Consider the following 19,568-nt stretch of genomic DNA (forward strand, 5'->3'; position numbering starts at 1 on the left):
TAAATGTTTAGTCTGCCATACACTCCGCGTGCGATTTAATATATTCGACATACAGCTAAATCCTGTGAATTTCAATTGTTCACATTAATCTTTCAGTTCCATTACTCTAAATAATTGATTTATATTACGTGTAATACATTGTTTATTTTAGTGTAAACAATTTAGGGATAAGGGAAATAGAAGATTGGACAGAATTGTGTATTTTTATGAATTAGTGTATACGGCTTTGTAGCAACCTCTAATGACACAACGTCCACTAATGATATAATGTTGCATTAGTGGTCAGGATGTTGACCACTAATGATATAATTTTATCATTAACGAACAACCTAACCGTCCGCTAATGATATAATTTCAGATTTGTATCATTAGCGGTCAAAAACCGTAACCTCTAATGGTATAGAAAAAAAATGAGAAATAAGTACTACATGTACCTTGACCACTAATGATACACATTTGCACACATGTTCAATTGCATTAGCGGATGGATTTGAAACCTTTAATGATATAACATGATAAAAGATTATATATATATATATATATATATATATATATATATATATATATATATATATATATATGAAATTTTAAATCGTATTTGAGTATACCTGCGCACAATACTTACAAAGACAAAGTAACAAGGAAAAATAACGATATTTACATTTGAAAACATACATACATTTTTTGACTTCGTCTGTTTACTTGAAGATCCAAATTGATTATCATGAATCAAAAAGGAGTTGTGCTAAATATTTTTTAGTTAAAGAAAGTTTGAGAAAAGCAATTTTACTATATTCGAAAATTATTGTTAAACTTTAAGCGGGATTTTATAAACATAAAAAATGTCCAATTCATAAGACTATTTGCTATTGTGGTCTGTAGCACAATTGAATCACTAATCTGTTGTTAAGTTGAATATGTTGAATATATATATTAGAACAACAAAGAATATTAATATAAGTTGGTTGAATTAAAACTACCTCAACAAAGAATGTTAACAAGGGTTGAAAATTGACCCGGGTTTGATAAAATTATATCATAAAAATTATATCATTATCCCTGAAAATTCCTTTATATCAATTGTAAAATTACCAAAAATACACCTTGGACCCCAATGCTCTTACAGACATGTAAACGCTCAAACCCATTGCGCTTCCATGTTAGGTAACATTTGGGGGTAAATATTTAATCAATATTTAATATACTTTATTGTTTATCTCAATAGAAAGAATACATGTACATCAGAATATGCAGGTGTCCTTCACCACTTTAAAGCTGTTATTTACCTAATAAAATAGTGCAAGTGGATTTGAAGAATAGGTCATAAAAATACATGCATGTTATAAATGAATGATCTTTGTCTGAAGTTACGTACACAACACAGGTCTGCATGTCTCATTAGCGGGTAATAGTTTTACCCAGCTCATCGATTAGATGGGTTCACATGTATATATACATGGATGTTGCTAAAACGCGGAACGGAAAACGGAACGGAATGTGGAACGGAAGGGAAAACGGAAAATCTTATCTAATGTTATTTACTAGTACCTCATAGATTTGTAAATCATGCTAAAACGATATACTTTTTGTACCTTTTTAATTTTTTTTTGAAAGATTAGCAATATTAGATTATTTATTCAAGAATATTTATTTCCTTAAAATTAACAGTACATGCATTGACCACTATATTCTGTCCCAAAATATCCTCGATTTACTTTTTGCTGTATATTTATATATGCCTCAGGGTTCAAGCAATTCTCTTTTAGAAGCATTAAACATTCTCATTATTCTTTCTTTAAAACGTTCCCTCTAGCTTATCAGCTGGTATAAATACACGGCTAAAAATAAAGAAGTCTACGGGGTTTTGCATTTCAACAAAACCGGATGATAGTGTTGAAAAATTGTGCAAGGTCTTCTGAGTGACTTCCAAATGGAGAAAAGATGTCAACATGTTCCATTATAAATCGTCAAAATGTGCTGCATGAATATTTTGGGATCGACAGACTATAGTCCCAATATATAATCGGAAAATCAAACCAGGCAACGTCTAGAGCTCTCTATTCGGATCATATGTAGATAGCTGCTGGAATAAACAACTGCTTAGTAATGCAAACGTAAACAAAATTGCATTGCTAAAAATACTAGTTTCACAAATTACCGGGTATTTTAATGTTAACTGTATTTTAATTTTTAATGTCGTCAGTCCTACGTTTTTTTTCCTTCCATCTCAATGATACTGTATTGTCTGTATGATAAAAGATCTTCTAGAACACCAAAAATTCAATTTTGATTTAAGTATATACATGAACATCATATTTGAAATATAAAGATACTCAGAACACGCATAAAACGCTTTCACTAACTGCGTACGTTACGCTGATATGCCAGCAATACCAAATAAGAAAAATAGGTAAAAAGTTATAGCTAATTTGCTCGTTTAATCATGTTAATGTTTCACAATTCGTATACATTTGATTTTTCCGTTTCCGTACTCAACTAAAGCCGAATGAATATAATGCTATAATTGATAGACATTCATATGAATATTAATAAGATAACAACATGTTGATAATCAGTCATTAGATATAAATAAAAGATACAAAGTAAATCGTTTCTTGCCAGTCTATACCCTTTTTAAGCGATAAACGTGAGGATATTTTCCATTCCGTTCCGTTTTCCGTTCCGCGTTTTAGCAACACCCATACATTTTCCGTATGCAGAAAAGGATTAGTTAAGATCAGCTAAAGCAATTCATTATTGTGTTTTAATTGGATTATCATTATGATGTTGACCAATTTAGGTAAGCATAATACATGTAGTAGCAGTAGCACAATATAATGAGATGCCAGTATACATATAAGTTCTACTTTCACTTTCTAAATGTGATTTCCCTTTGACAGCATACTGTATCATCATCTTTTAATATTTAAATAAGCTTATCATCGTTACCTATCCTATCGCATTTGTAAAGTTTCTGTCATTTTAGTTGCAAAAGTTATTTTTTTTCATTTGTCAGACTGCATGCACTATTGAGTTGACCCCATATTGACCCTGTATAAACAATTTATTAAATTTGTGTATTACATGTAAGTAGGTGTAGACACTTATCATTGTTATATGAGCTATAATAGGAAGGAAGGAGTATTTCTTTCTTAATGTATTATAATGCATCAAATACAATGTAGGTCATGACCTTATGGGAATGTTCTGACCCCACGAAACAGGAAAATACATACTATCTTCTAATGTCATTATGATGCATCAAATGGTGTAAAGTATATTAATGACTCCCAGGTGTTGTCTTTAACCCCCCCCCCCCCCCCCCCGCCTTTATGAAAAATGATATGATACACTGTATATTTTGTTAACTTCTGAGATCTGAGATCCTCATCCCTAATCCATATAATTTATTTTTGCCCTTTGTGTCATTGCGCGTAAAATTGTATGTAGATTATGCCCCCTTCGAGACACCCTGACATTTTAGAACTAGAAATAATAATGTATTTTATCTTATTCATATGTTATACAGTAGTGTTTGATCCATGTGGGTAAATCCTAGCCTAATGATGTCACTGCTTTGTTTAGGAGACTTTACACTTGCCCCAAATAGGTGAATACACATGGAAGTGATGCATATATATATACATGTATATAACATTTTGTTTATAAATCTTAAAAATTGAATTAAGCAATTACCAAAATGTTAATGTGAATCACGAGAGAAAAAGCAATCAACAAATGATTTAAAATTTGCTACTGTACACATGTAAGAATGTAAGAAGACTGAATCTTTATAACCAAGTTACATTGGGGGGGGGGGGTTAATGTGGAGTATAAACATTTATAATTTGAATCATTTATTGTTATTAATTTTAACTTGTCAATGAATGCTACTTATTGATCCCAAGGTAGAAATATGACCTCTGATCATATCTCAATGGATCATTTGTCAATTATGCAAGGTGTAATATAATTTTGTTTTAAGAATAACATGTTTTACCAGTTTATAAAAGTTTTAAGACACCCAAATTATATTTTGATTTTAATAGACCATTCGACAAGGGAGAAGGGGGGGGGGGGGGAGAACAGTTTATGTTTGAGTTTGTTTGGGAGTGAGGGTTCCAAGTCATATATTTGACAATTTTTTTAATGTAATTTAAAATAAGACTAAGCCATACTACAGTCATGAACATGAATAGTATAGAACAAAACACAAACTAATACATGTAAATTATTAAATATCATAAAAATCATTGAGATCCCCACCTTAATCCAAAGATATTATTCCTCCTTAGGTCATGCAGGCGCATCAGATCATTATAGCATGTAAGTCATGACCCTAAGGGGTCATCCTGACCCCCTTAGAATCAGAAATTGTCAATTATCTTTAAATTATTGATGTTTGATGATCTTATCTCTATTTAATCTTTATTATTAAGTCTCCTGAATGAAATTTGGAGACTTATTGTTTTTGTACGGTTCTTAATACATGTATTATTATTCTTCATCTTCTTTTTCTTCTTTCCTGCTCTGAACTTGTTTCTCAGAGATGGCTAAACAGAATTGGACAAAACTCTAGGATATGATAGGCCTGCATATCTAGTTATGCACCCTGGTTTGATTTTTCTCATTTTGGGGGAGGGGGGGGGGGTGTCAAAAGGGTGTGGGGTCTAACATTGAACCTTGTAGGAAGAATCGTAGACTATGGCTCCTTACATTTCCAGAAGAGTATGCAACCACAAAAACTGCTAACATTATCAGAATGTTGGACTTCACACATCAACCAATGAAACGCATGTAAAACAATACATTATACAACTGGACTAAACAATGCAGTAATGAAATATGACCCCCCCCCCCCCTCCTCCGGATAAGGGAATGGGAAATACTGGCATTAAAACTGATTTTTTTAATTGTTTAAACTCCGTCAAAAACAATCTGCATAAAAGCAGTTATTCGGAATAAAAAACGGCTCTCGGCATAAAACATATAGCGGCATATAAAACCAATTATGACACCAACTCACCAAAACAATCGGGGGATTTTCGAGATCTTGTAGACTTCGCGGCATAACCGGTGAAACTGACAGATTCGGTCGACTGTCGGTAAGTATAGTATTCTCAGAATCGCTGTTGCCATCTGCTTCCTCGGTGTTGTTACCGATGTTTTCTCTGGACTGAAGTTTGTTCTGAAACAAAGAAAAATCCTGTTCATTAGTATCACTTGAACTATAACTATCATCTGAATTTGTTCCAATTGTCTTAGTCTTAATCTGTATAATTTTTAGATCTGAACTATCAAATTCCAGTAATTAAGATTTCTGTTTCTAAATAATTTTCCTCCTTGATACTGGTGTCCTGGAAACAGCAGGCAAATCAGAGTCGTTTGGCGGTACATGGTTAAATGGTAGGAGCATATTTCTATGTATTTTCGACTAGTGGCACACTGTACCGTGAAAACTGGAATGTCTGAATTAGGGATGTCTTTGGTAACATAAACATCTGAATCCTATTTGTCAGCTAGTTTGTTCTTCCTTTTTAACCCAACATTCCTAACTAAAACTCTTATTTCCTATTTCAAGCCTACTAAACCTAACTCTTTGGTCATTATTGCTCTTATTTTTATCGAAATCCTTCAAGCTTCCTATACTACTGTCATCTTATCCCTGAGTTTTGTACGTAAGTATGATGATCACCTTCCTCCAAGTCTGAGTCGATTCCGAAGAAGACATCAATGGGTAATTTAGGATGCCATTCAAACATCAAGTTATGGGGTGTGTATCCAGTAGCATCACTCTTAGTGACATTAGATGTGCCACAAGGGATTTCAGTCGGATTTTTGTTTCTTACTTAAAGTTGAGAGCATTTTAATCAGTGTTTGATTAAACCTTTCGGCAGAACCATTTCACATGAGATGATACGGCGTAGTTCTGGTTTTCGTGATTCCTAGGAGCTTACAGAGTTCTCTAATGACCTTTGATTCAAAGTTTCTCCCTTGGTCACTGTGCAGTTTTTTTAAGAAAGCTATAGTAGAGAAAGAAATCATCATACACAACTTTAGCAGTACTGTGAGCTGTTTGATTTTGCAAGGTATTGCTTGAGCAAACCTGGTAAAATGATCAGTTATCACTAGGATATTTTCAAGTCCACCTTTCGATTGCTCTAAACTCAAAATATCTACGCAAACTAATTTCATGGGTCTAGTCGAGACAATTAGCGACAATTGGAATAAGCTCAGCTGCAGGTCTCACTTGGGTCTTACTGCATATGCATCTTCTACAAGTTTCTATATGATTGCTGATATAACTTTCCATTCCTGGCCAATAGAAACGCTGCCTGGCTAACCATAAGGTATTATCCTTTCCGGGATGTCATACATCATAGTGGGTTCTAACTGTAGGAATTGCGTATCTCCATGAAAAGCGGTTTTACATAAGATTCCATTGACTCTCTTGAGTTTCTTAAACATTTGTAGATACTTCTGCACCTCTATGGATTCCCTCTTCACATTTCCTCCCTTGGGGTGGAAACTGTTTTTCAGGATTTGGAAAACTCGATGTACGTACACCATCATAATCGTTTGACTGCTCATCTATCCAGTCATTTGTGTTGAGTGTGTTGGTAGGGAAGTTTGAGTTGAACCCTCCCCCGAGATCATCTGACAATACGGTAACTGGACGCTTGCAGCTTGACACAAGGCTTTTACTGTATCTGAGTGAATAATAAGTTTCCAGGAGAGACCATCTGCATCACCATTCAAATGTCCACTTCTGTAAGATATCTGGAAGTTATAGTTGGCAAGGACAGCAACCCACCTTTGAACTGTGGCATCCAACTTGGCTTTGGGTAAGATGTAAGTCAAGGGGTTGTTATCTGTGACTACCTGAAACTGACTGCCATATAAATAATCACGAAGTTTGTCGCAAACCGCATTTCAAAGCTTAAAACTCCATCTTGTTTGCAGAGTATTTCTTCTCGCTGGATCTCAATCCACGACTGGAGTATGCAATTACCTTTAATTTCCCTTCCTGTTCTTGATATAAAACAGCTTCAAGCTCCTTGCACTGGCGTCTGTATGTAACACAAAAGGTTTTGAATAGGCTGCATACCCAAGCACTGGAACTGCTTCAATTGATTTGTTTCCCTTTCTTGGTGTCTTTCCTTTTTGTGTGTCATGACATTTAAGTAACGAGTGCAAGAGTGCTATTATCTTGGCAAAGTCCTTCACAAATCGACAATAATAACCTATGAAACTGTCGTAATTCTTTGACATTTTTCGGCCAGTCTTTGACTGCTGCTATCTTTTCCGGATCTGTACAAATCCCCTGATCTGAGACGATATGGACCAAATATGAAATAGACTGTTTAAAAATTCGCATTTAAATGGTGTAAGGTTCAATCCAAGGTGTGCTAGCTGTTGAAAAACTTTTTTTTCAATCGGTGAAAATGCTCTTCAAATGTTTTTAGAAAATATCAAAATATCATCAAGAAAAATCAAACATTCTTTAAGATGAATTTCCCCCATGCATTTTTCCATTAAGCGTTGAGAATAGTAGGAACATTTGTAAGTCCAAAACATATTCTATTACATTCGTAAAATCCGATATTACCTACTGAAAAAACTGTTTTGTGTTTGTCTTTCTCTGTTATCTCCACCTGCCAATATTTAGATCCGAGGTCCACTTTGCTGAAATACTTCGCTCCACTCAAACTATCGACAATGTCGCCAAAACGCGGTAGCAAAAAGTTTAACATTCTCATGTCAATGCAAAAACGAAGAGATCCATCGAATTTTGTGGACTAACACAACATTTGAAGAATAGTTGCTATTAGATTTTCGGATATCCCCGGGATCTAACATTTCTTTAACATGCTCTCGAACCTCTTCTACCATTTTAGGAGGTATTCTCCTGTACGGTTGTTTGAATGGAGTTTTATCCTCTGATTCAATTTAATGTTGCACTAAGTCTGTTTTACTTAAATCTAAAAGACATTTTGAAAAAAACATGACTATTTTCCTTGAGGAGAGATTTGACTCTTTCAAGTTCTGTACTTAATATATTAGAGTCAATCTTAACTCCTAGACTGATCTCCGACTCATCACTCTGCTGAAAATGAACAGAATTATTGGCAATCTTAACTTCTTCTAACTTACAAAGTATCATACCACGCTTAATTGAGATCGGTTTAGCAGTGATATTACAAACTTTATCCTGTATGGTGGGTTTCATAGAACCTGACAACTCAACCACTCTTGGATACACCGCAAACTTTAAATCTTTATCACACTTTTCTGTAATCAGTCATACTTTCTTTTCTAGGTAAACCATTTGTTCTCCCTTTTACAACAATTGATTTGTTTGGTTCAAAAACGACACTTCTCTTATACATTATTCTAACCTGGTAAGATAGAAACTTTAAAGTATGTAATGCCCTTTGCCATTGTAAAGGAATGCTAGTACCTAAAATGTTTTATTCAATACATGTCTAAAATTCTTAGTACATTAGTACCAATGATAATTGGACACTTCTTGTTGAACTCTGTATCTTGTACAACCAACATAGGCACAAAGAACTCAGTATCAAGGAATATAATCTTTAAAGTACATTCAATATACCCCTTGTATTGTAACAGTGAACCATCTGCTACTGCTACTTCCAAACCTATGTGTGCAAAAGTTCTCAATTCTGGTTGATTTTCCAATAATTTGTACCCTGTTAGTGAAATAGTTGATACCATAAACCACTACACATTAGTGCATTCATCTTTTCACTCAGTATTTGAAACATAATGATAAGACCACATTTTACTATCTCTACATTACTGCAAAAACTACATTTTCTTTACCTGTACTTGATCTAAATCCAAAAAATATCAAGTTGTTGATTTGATGAACTGCTTACTTTCACTTTAGTTTCAAAGAAGTGAAGCGGAAGATTGATAACTCTTACTCAGAAAGTTCGATTGATAACTCGTATACAAAGTTGGTTATGACATTGACTTAATGAAATAATAATTTTTAATAGCATTAATGGTTTGGAAAGGCACATGCATTTTTTATTTGTTATTTTACATAAGTGTGCAATCTATGATAAATATTTTTAGTTTTGAACGAATTTTGTCATAATGAATGCCCCGCCCCTCCTTTACAATGGTGTAATTTTATCTAAGTTTTTGCATTAAAAATTGACCAATTAATTTGACATTGCATTTGTTTTAATCTTTTACAACGAGGCATACTTGTGCAAAGGTTAGGGAAATTCGACTGGAATTTTTTTTTTAATTCACTAGAAAATTGAGATGGTGTGCACACACACACATACATATATACATACATACATACACACATACGAACACACACATACGCACGGTAGCCGATGCTATATCCCCTTCGCAACAAGTTGCGCGAGGGGATAAAAAAACACACAACCACACACACACTAGCTGAGTAAACACACCGGTTGTTTTGTCACTATGTCTAACTACTGATTAGTAATTCAGAAATAAGTGATAATAGTGTTAGACACATGCAAGGTATTAGCTATGATTGGTACTGACTTAACTAATATTTCACAAAAGTAACATAACAGAAAGATTTGAACATAAACATTGGGCACAACACAACCCTGATATCAAAAAATGAAATAAATTTTAAAATGGACAAAAAATTGTTTAACAGAATTTGATAAAAAGAAGAAAAACTGCAGTTTGATAAACAAATGAAAAAAATCAAAATAATAAACACAGCAAATATAAATAAACAAAATATAAATCAGCAAAATTCAAATCGAAAGTAACAGGAAATTGAAAACAGCTGATTGAAGTTTCCGGAAGTAAACAATTAAGTCGGGTTCTGATTAAAGAATTCCTTTTTGTTTCAAAACACAACCACATCGATATGGAATATGCACACTACACTGACAGACAAGTGTCACATAGTAATAACATTAGTATGCAGACTGGGTAAAATTACAACGCATAATTTACAGTATCCCTTATCTTTCGATTTCGTCGCTTGCAAGCTGTAACTTTGGCCTTTCCAACGATATGTTTGATACCTACCCGGTCATTTGAAAACGTACCTTTGGATCCGCGCGTTTTCCTGCCAAATTCCTTCTGGTCCGTGAGTAACGGTACTGGCAAGGTTTCACAAAAAGTCACATATTTATCACATTTTCCTCTTCCATTTCGAACTGATTCATCACATATTAATTTTACATTAGTAAATGTAAGTAAATAAAAGTATTGAAATTTCGATAAAATCACTTCTAACAATTTTACTATCTATCATAGACACTTTGAACCACTTGGGATAGGATCGTCTAGCTTGGCCGAACAGAATGACATTAATGTCAAACGTCAAGGTCATTTGAAAATCTGTTAAATAATGATTTTCATATCTTTTGAAATACAGAATTATTGTAAGGGTTTCAATAGCTTGGTAGATTGCACAATGAGTTATTCAATTTGGTCAGCAAAGTACCACACCAAGTCCAGTGGTAACTCAAGTAAAAATTGTTTTGCAGTCAACCGATTCATATTGTACAAAGATAGCTAGCCTTTAGAACACACTTTTCTAGTGTTAGATTTTCTGTTTATATGCTTGTGTAAAAAAATATTCACTTGGCGAGCACATCAGTTTTGTTCAGAGTAAGTGGGAAAAAAAATATTAGAAAAGTAATTCACAAGATATTTTCAATAAAAACAGGTACATGTAATTCTTAAAGCAATGACTTGTAATACCAACAAAAAAATAATAATTAAAAATTATTTATGGCTTTGTGGTTTTCCCATTTTCTAGCACAACATATATCGCAGGTAGAATAATTTGTTGTATACCTTATTGTGCAATTTAGCAACTCATAAAACATGATAAGATGGAAAGACCTCTAATTGTTCGAGAACAATTAGTCTACTAGTTGTCAATATGATTTTGTGAAACAAAAACTAACGTAGCAATGCATTTATAATGTCAATTTCATTCGTTTTACAAGTTTAACATTTAAGAATGATTTTTAATGTATTATATTAACAAACCGGTGAAAAACATTGATGCGCGCTACTTGGCGCTATTGCTACATGTTTGCCAATGCGTACGTAAGTGTACAGGTACTGGAAGAATTAGATGTCACAAAATAATTACTACAGAACAGATTTCTTTACTTTATTTAAAGTCTACAAATGTTAACAACTCGATTTAATTCATAGACGAACAATTTAGCATAAAAATAAACATATAATCACACTCTCTGTGTGTCCTTTTCACGTTTCATATAATTTCTTCCATGCCCCAAAACAGGGACGCATATCTACAGATTACATGTAGATTAGACCCACACACCCCAACTAAATCCCGGGATTACTTTTTGGGTTTACTTGGGGCTTACTGTGTTTATTTTTTGAATATGTGGGGCCACTTTGGTTTTGCTTTACTTTTGGTCTACTCAGGAATTCCTTTTGAGGTAATCTGTACGCACTAAAGTGTGAATCAGACCTGTCTTTTATTTTTCCATTTTTAGGCGGAAGCGCCTATTGCAATTGCTTTCATGACATTCTACGTCACAGATAAAATTTCCTTCCTTTTTTCATGGTAAATATATAGGATGTTATTTAAACTAAGGGCATACAACTCTCTACCCCCCACCCTCCCTTCACCGTGTTCGACCCCCGTTTTAACATTTATTTTGATAATAGAACTCTTCTGGTATATGTATAAATTTTACTTTATCGTTTATAATTATCCATTGAAAGAAAATGCCTAGTAGTAAAGAGAGCAGGTGGTAGATGAGTTTTTTGTTTAGGACTATCTCTATTTGATAGTACAGGAACGAATGATAACTCTGGCTCTGGTGTGCGACATAAATAAAGGATAAGCACGGAGTCAAATGCTTGTAGAGAAAATTGCGAAGGAAAAATAGTTCGATATGAAATTGCATGTTTATGAATACAGAATGAAAGATTTATTGGGAGACAGGTAATGACTGGTTTTTTAAAGAACAACGGTGTGTATAATTCTATTTATAAAAGATGATAAGAATGACACCATGCCATTATTTTTAAACATACAAACTTTTCGCTCAGTAATCTTACACAATACGAGTAAAGAATGTGTACCAACAAACCCACATTGAGAACAACTGGAGACTCCCCATCTTCGATATACGCAAGGTAAGTTAGGTAACTAGTATGTTATTTCTCATTGTATAAACGTGACATGTGGGGGAGACACGTCACAATATAAAAGCGGGGGTTACAATCGGAGAAATCTCGGATCAGTACATTGTACATCAATTTATGAAGGATTTATATTGTTTGTGTTAGGCATTCATCAATCTTTCTGAAATAATGTGGGTCTATAGTGATGAATACTGTGCAAAGCGTATAGGGTTTCTTTTAAAATTAGGATAAGAGCAATTGAATCCCATATAACGGAAGATAGCGTTAGACTTTTTTAAAACCTTTGTTATTTTGTGACAGCTTTGCAGATCTAGCATTCATGTTCATTTGGTGATTTCTTACTGCGTTATTGCATTGTCTGATAAACGGTCCATTTATTTTGCTTACGGAGTTTGAGAAATTTACAATATTCAGCTTGGTTTTAAAATGCCTCATGAATTTTCTCCGAAAAATATCTCAGAATATTGCTTTCAAGTTTCATACATGATGCGATTGGTTGGTTTATAAAAATTATTATATTATAATATTATAAACTATTATAAAATATTCCAATTAGGCTGTCATAAAGATATTCTATTAAACATTTGAAAAAGATTAACATGATTTACCTTTTTACCTATTATATATACATGTATCTCAAAATTACATTATCATTACTCTATAATGAAAGTGAAAGTTTCCTATGGAAATTTCTTTACATCATAATTTGTATGATAATTTTGATGACTGCATGTTTTTGAAAATTTTCAATTTATGAGAACTTGGACTATGTCTTTTATCTACCATGTTCATGATTAATTGCAATTCCAAAAAGACTCAATTATATTCCTGACAATAATTATAGATAATGACCCAACTTATGATACATGTATCTATATGATTTTTTTTTTTTTTGGGGGGGGGAGGGGGCACACAGCCAAGTTCAGACAGAACAAAGAAAAAGACGGATGCTATAAGTGTGGTGTTGGCTTTCCAGTTCAGCACTGTTAAAGAGGGACAAACCTTGCACGTTGGCAACTTCTAAATGGACGCAGGGTCATCTTAAAGGCCTTAACACCATTTACAAGGTTAGTAAATGCAACTTAATTTAATTACGATATTGCCCGTGGTTTTCTTGTTTAAGTATGAACTAAACATTCCCAACCTCCAAAGGAGAGGGGGTACATTGTTTTACCTTTCTGTGTCTGTCTATAACACAAATTTTGTCTCAGATATCTCAGCAAGGATTGCAGATGCTTGAAATTTTAACTCACTCTTTGTTAAGGCATGCCATACGGTAGGACTTATTTTTTAAAAAAAAATTGATGTCAACTTCCCGTTACATGTAATGTTAACTTTGCTTGTTGTGTATATTAACATAAGAGCTTGGGTACCACTAGTGAGCATTGACTCGCAGATATCTTGTTGTCATATCTTTCATATTATAGTAAACATTCTTGCTCTAAATGAAGTTATAAAGAAAATTTAAAGAAAAAAAAATTAAACTTTCATTTACAGTTCGATCACTTCATTTTCCATGAATTGTATGTAATATACTTGTACCCAAATAATCTTACAAATATTAATATTCCATAGCGTGTGATCTTCTTAGATTTTTCATCCTTTATTTGCAAATGACATGTTTATTTGAAAATAAATCATGAAGAAAAACACATTAATGCAAAATATTTTATAGATTAATTTTATGTTTAAAACTATGTTTTTTTATTGGAGGTCAAGTATATTGTAATGAAATATTGCTCGATATATATCCATAATTTATTTTTCATCAACACATTTTAGAAAATCCTGCTGAAAAAGACAGTTGTCATTTGTATAACGGATGCAAGGCAACACTAGTGAATTGAAATTGTCATTGCCACAAATGGCACACACCAGGAGTATACGCCTTCCAAGAACACGTTTACAGCATGCAGCTATTAAAGGATTCTTTGGAAGTCTAAGTTCTGTCATGAGGGAAGTTCTCTTGAAGATTCCATTATTATTAAAATAAAGACTAAAGGTCAAATGTATTCAGTATTAGATTCCTGTGATTCGATAGTACAACCTGAAGCAATTGTAAAGCACACATAATGCACTTATTTGTACATTATTGAATATCAATCTAAAGTTATCAAGAAAATTACTGGGCATTTATTCCTCAACATTTGCATATATGCATCTTTGTAAAATATGTTTTGGTGCACAGTACAGTAAGAAAATACATTCTTTCTAATTTTTGAACATTTGTCAACAAAATAAATGAACTGCGATCTGAGGATCATTTAGAGGTCTGAAATTCTTCAAATATAAAATGACATTGAAATCATCATGTTACTGTTAAACTTGAAAATGTCTTTATTAATTACCTTTTTTCATTACACATGTCAAGATATTTTGTATATTATTCTATAAAGCTGATTTTTCAATGCCTATTGCTTCTCAGATGAGGAATATGACACACAGACTACTTTATTGTGTAAAATACTGTAATCAAATGATGTACAAATTTAACTTCTTTATTTTTGTGAAACGTTATTATTAAGAATAAAATACTGCAGTTTTAGAAGTTTAATTTACTAAATTTTAATAGTATAATATTCCTTCTTCATTTTGATGTCAAAATAAACAGTTTTAATAAGTCTGCATAATAAATGAAAATGTAATTTCAGCTTGGATATAAGTATTAACTGGTTTTACAAATTAATGTACTTAACAAAATAAGTATTTTGTTGGTTAAATTGCTTTCTCATTTAATCTTTATTTAAGACATGATTCAGACCAATCTTGTGCAGTAACTGAGTATTTCCACATTTACTACATGAATATACCTCAATTGACATATTTAGTACTGTTAGTATTCTTTATGATTTTGTTAACATTCACCTCACCTTCTTCAATTTAACTATAATGCCCTTATATAATGTCAAAGTCTAAAAGTTCTGTACCGTATTTCTTTCCACAATGAAAACAAAAATCATAGAGCTATTATCTATCCGTTCAATTATTTATTAAGGCAAGAAATAAGGACCTTTTATAAAACTAATTCTTATGGAGAAAATAGTTATAATAATACTAGACACTTGTTGCAAAAGCAACAAAAAGGTCTTCCGTTATGATATACATGTATCAATTTAACTGTAAGACATTGCTTCTCTCACATAGAAAAAAAATGGATATGATAATTATTGTGAATGATATAGCCAGACGTTACTTACATGTAAAACAACGAGAATGAAACAAAAATCAATTTTTGAAGTACTTTCTGTGACGACCGGAAGTAACGTCGAACTAAACAAAAATGTTAACCATTTGTACAATCATAAGTCAATCTTTCCTCAATATTTGGTTGTTCACGTGTATGCCAAATCTTAGATCTCTTTGAAACAATATTTTTTGTCTCGGGACCGCAAACAGACAAACGGAAGTAATTAATAAAAACAAAAGCTGGTATTTCTCGTACATTTGCTTAGCGTACATCACTGTTTATCAGGCTAGATGAAACACCCAAGAAAGTCGGTTAAACTTGTTAAAAACATGATTTCTTTGAACCCTTCCTGTGAGAACCGGAAGTGACAGTTGACAAACTTAAACCCGTTAAACACATCCCCAGTCAAATTTATATCAATCATGATAGCTTTGTTTCAAAGAGATGTTAGATTTGGCAGAGACGTGAACAACCAAACTTTGAGGAAAGATTGACAAACGGAAGTGCTAAATGAAAATTAAATTTGTTATATTTTGTTTACTTGCCTATTTTACATTATTATTTATCGAAGTAGCTAAAACTATCGAGTGAAAACAGTTAAACAGAAAAACAGTTTGATTTGATTGAATTCTTCCATTGTAAACAGGAAGAGACGGACGACAAAATGAAACTGTTTAAACATATCTTCAATTAAATGTCTATCATCCATGAAAGTTTCGTGTCTTGATCACTTATAGTTTCTGAGATCTTGCGGGTACAAAATGTGTTTTTAAAAAACTTACTGAGATAATCGGAATATTTCACCGGAAGTAGAATTTTTTTGTTTATTTAACATTGCATAGATGACATATGTAAGGAACTATACTAATATCTTTATTCTAAGGAAAATTAATGAAATACGTAAAAAAAAATTGAAGTGCTTCCGGTGACGACAGGACGATACGCCAAACAAAACAAAAATGTTTAAACACATCTACAACTAAAGGTCTATCATCCCTCAAAGTTTCGATGTTAAAGTCTTTACCGTTTCTGAGATCTAGAGGTTACAAGGTTTTTTGTCGCAGGACAGGAAACGGAGAAACGGAAGTGCTCAATATAAATGGTATTAAAAATTTCTTGCACACTTGCCCTTTGTACATTATTGTTCATTGAGATAACAACAAATATCAAAGAAAAACAGTTAAACTGATAAACAGCTCGATTTGTTTGAACTCTTCCTGTGTGGACCGGAACCGACGGAAGAAAAAGTGAAACCGGTTAAACACATCTTAATCAAATGTCTACCATCCTTGAACGTTTTTTGGCTTGATCTTTAATAGTTTCTGAGATCTCGTGGGTACAAAATGTGTTTTAAAAAAGCTACCTGAGATACTTGAGATATTTCACCGAAAGTAGAATTTTTTGTTAATATAACATCGCATACATATTTTATGTATAAATCTATACTTACTAAATAATAATATAAATATATAATATGAATAAATATATTAATAAATTTATACTTAATTTATATATTTATTCTATGGAAAAGGAATCTAAAGCGTAAAAGTTTTTAATTTTGAAGTGCTTCCGGTGACGACCGGAAGTTACGACGAACAAAACAAAATAGTTTAAACACATCTACAGCTATAGGTTTATCGTCCCACAAAGTTTGGATGCCCAAGTCTTTACCGATTCTGAGATCTCGAGGTGACAAGCTTTTTCAACGCGGGACAGAAAACGGACGACCGGAAATGATTTTTGACAAAATGAAAAAATCTGTCTAGCCATTTCTGAAAAATCTTATGAACAAAAAAGGAAAAAAAATATTAATAAAACTCATTACAATCACTATAAGGTCTTCCGTTGGAAACGGAAGACCTTAATTATGACATCGACAACTTCCATGCTTCTGCCTATCAGTACTTTCAGTAATTTGATGACTCCCTGTAATTCTTGCCCCTTGTGTATTCCGAATACAATATAGCGTCTGTTTCCATGGTTTACTGTGTCAACTTTGTGTTTACTTTGGGTTTACTCTGGGTCCACTGTAGTAAACCCGAAGTAAACCTAGGAAGTAAACCCAGGGTTCAGTTGGGCTTTACTTTCTGTAAGGTTGGGTCTGACTGGTACTGTAATTAACAGTGCAGATCAAATAAATAAATGTGAGCTAACTAAAAATGCGTATGAATTTATATTTTGAAAATAACTCCGAATGGGTTAACTACAAGATTAGTCTGGTCTTTCAATGATTCTTGAAGAAATTATAATTTCCAGATCGTGTTTACGTTTATCGCCGAACGAATAGGCCGATAACTGATAATTTCCCTCGGTTATTGTTTAAAAAAGGAAAATAATTTGATAAAAAAGTAAATAAATTCATCGAATATCGCAGTCTGTCCTTTAAAACAAAAATCGTATCGCATACCTGTCTATTTTCGTAATTGTGTAAAATCCACGTTCGATTCGATTTTGCCAATGCACAGGTAAATAAGTTATCCCATTCTAAGATTTTTCGGTTTTATATTTTTGATAGTCATTTTGAGTATTACTTGTACATGAGTTGATAAAATCATTTGTTTCTCATATTTCGTTTAATCCGGTTATTGAAAAGGTGAAAATGGCGGGCGGACGGCTGTCAAAAGGGTACCCTTATTGCACGGATACATCCTACTATAGTTTTCAATATGAAAAGTTGTTCTTTTGCAATTGTACATGTTTAAGAGGTGAGCATATTGCGAAGATTTTGATTTCTGATAATCTACGAAAAAATACCAACTTTTGAACTAAGTAATTTTTGGGCGAAATATTGCATATACGGTACCCTTTTTGTACGGATAACTTCTCCTACAGTTTTCTAGATAGGATGTTGTTCTTTTACAGATCAATTGTACATGTATAAAGTGTGTGCATATTGCTGGATTTTGATTTCTGAAAGCTTATAAAAAATACCAGCTTTTGAACTTACTCATTTTTTGACAAAATATTGCATATAGGGTACCCTCATTGCACGGATAACTCCTCCTACATTTTACACTATAGGAAGTCGTCCTTTTGCAGATCAATTGTACATGTATTAGCAGTTTGCTATTGAATTTAATATCCGATTATTCATGAAATAATTCCTGCTTTGGAACTTAGTCATTTTTTGGCAAAATACTCCATTTCTCTGGATACAGTAGGTTGTGCTTATCAAATCGGGGTTGAAATGGATTATGGATACAGTTCACTTTAAAGAAAACCCGGTTTGCAGTTACATTGACAGCTTTTAACTTGTTTAAGTTTTATACCTATATTTGGATGGTGTGGGAGAGGAAAGAAAAGAACAAAGCTGATTTGCAGGATATGATATAGGATAAGATAGGATTGATTTCTCAACTTTCACAACATCAGCACTGTAAGCATATTGTTCTGTGTCCGAAAACGCCGAATCCCGCCGAGATCGAAATTTTTGTCGTGATTTTTAAAAATTTTCTTTCAATATCTCCTTTTCCAAAAGTATTTTGTTTAGACATGTAGAACAAAAGAAAATGTGAAATGTTTTGTAATACTTTATAGAGCAATTTTCTTCATTGTAACGTTATTTACCTATACAATACAGTTGTTATCTTATTTGTTTCGTAATTAGGTATTTTAGGAGGCCAGAAGTCCGACTTTTTTTTCTTCAATATAATCTCAATATGCAGTACAGTAAAGGCGGCCGATAAAAATATCGGTTATGTCGATGAAAACACCTATACTTTAGTTCAACTGGCATGTCCTTTTTAAAATCAACAGCAGTCACTCAAAGGAAATATTTTTCTAAAGTAAATATATAACAGTACAATATTTTAGTGGTCACGTGATATGGCAGTCGCATGGTCGAAGCAGATGTATTTGTGGTTTTGAGGTCATTTACAAAAATTCAATATTGCAAGGGCATAATCATGTCAAAATTCACAACTGAATTATAAAATAACTTGATGTTAGACCGTAGATTTTGAAAAAAGTTGCGAACTTTTTAAGATAAGAGTATTTGTTAGTAGAAACCGTAATTTATAATGCATATGTTTAAAAATTGTGAAGGTCACATAGTTAATTTCATAAGGAAAAAATAATTAGTTTGTAAGATTTTACAAGCATCTTAGTAATTTTAAGTTACATAGCATATTTCAAATTCACATAAAAAAGTTTGTCAAGATCAGGTAAGTGTATGCCCTTGCAATTAAGTGATTCATTTAGGTAC

The sequence above is a fragment of the Crassostrea angulata genome, unplaced genomic scaffold, assembly GCF_025612915.1.
Source record: "Crassostrea angulata isolate pt1a10 unplaced genomic scaffold, ASM2561291v2 HiC_scaffold_241, whole genome shotgun sequence".
NCBI lineage: Eukaryota > Metazoa > Mollusca > Bivalvia > Ostreida > Ostreidae > Magallana > Magallana angulata.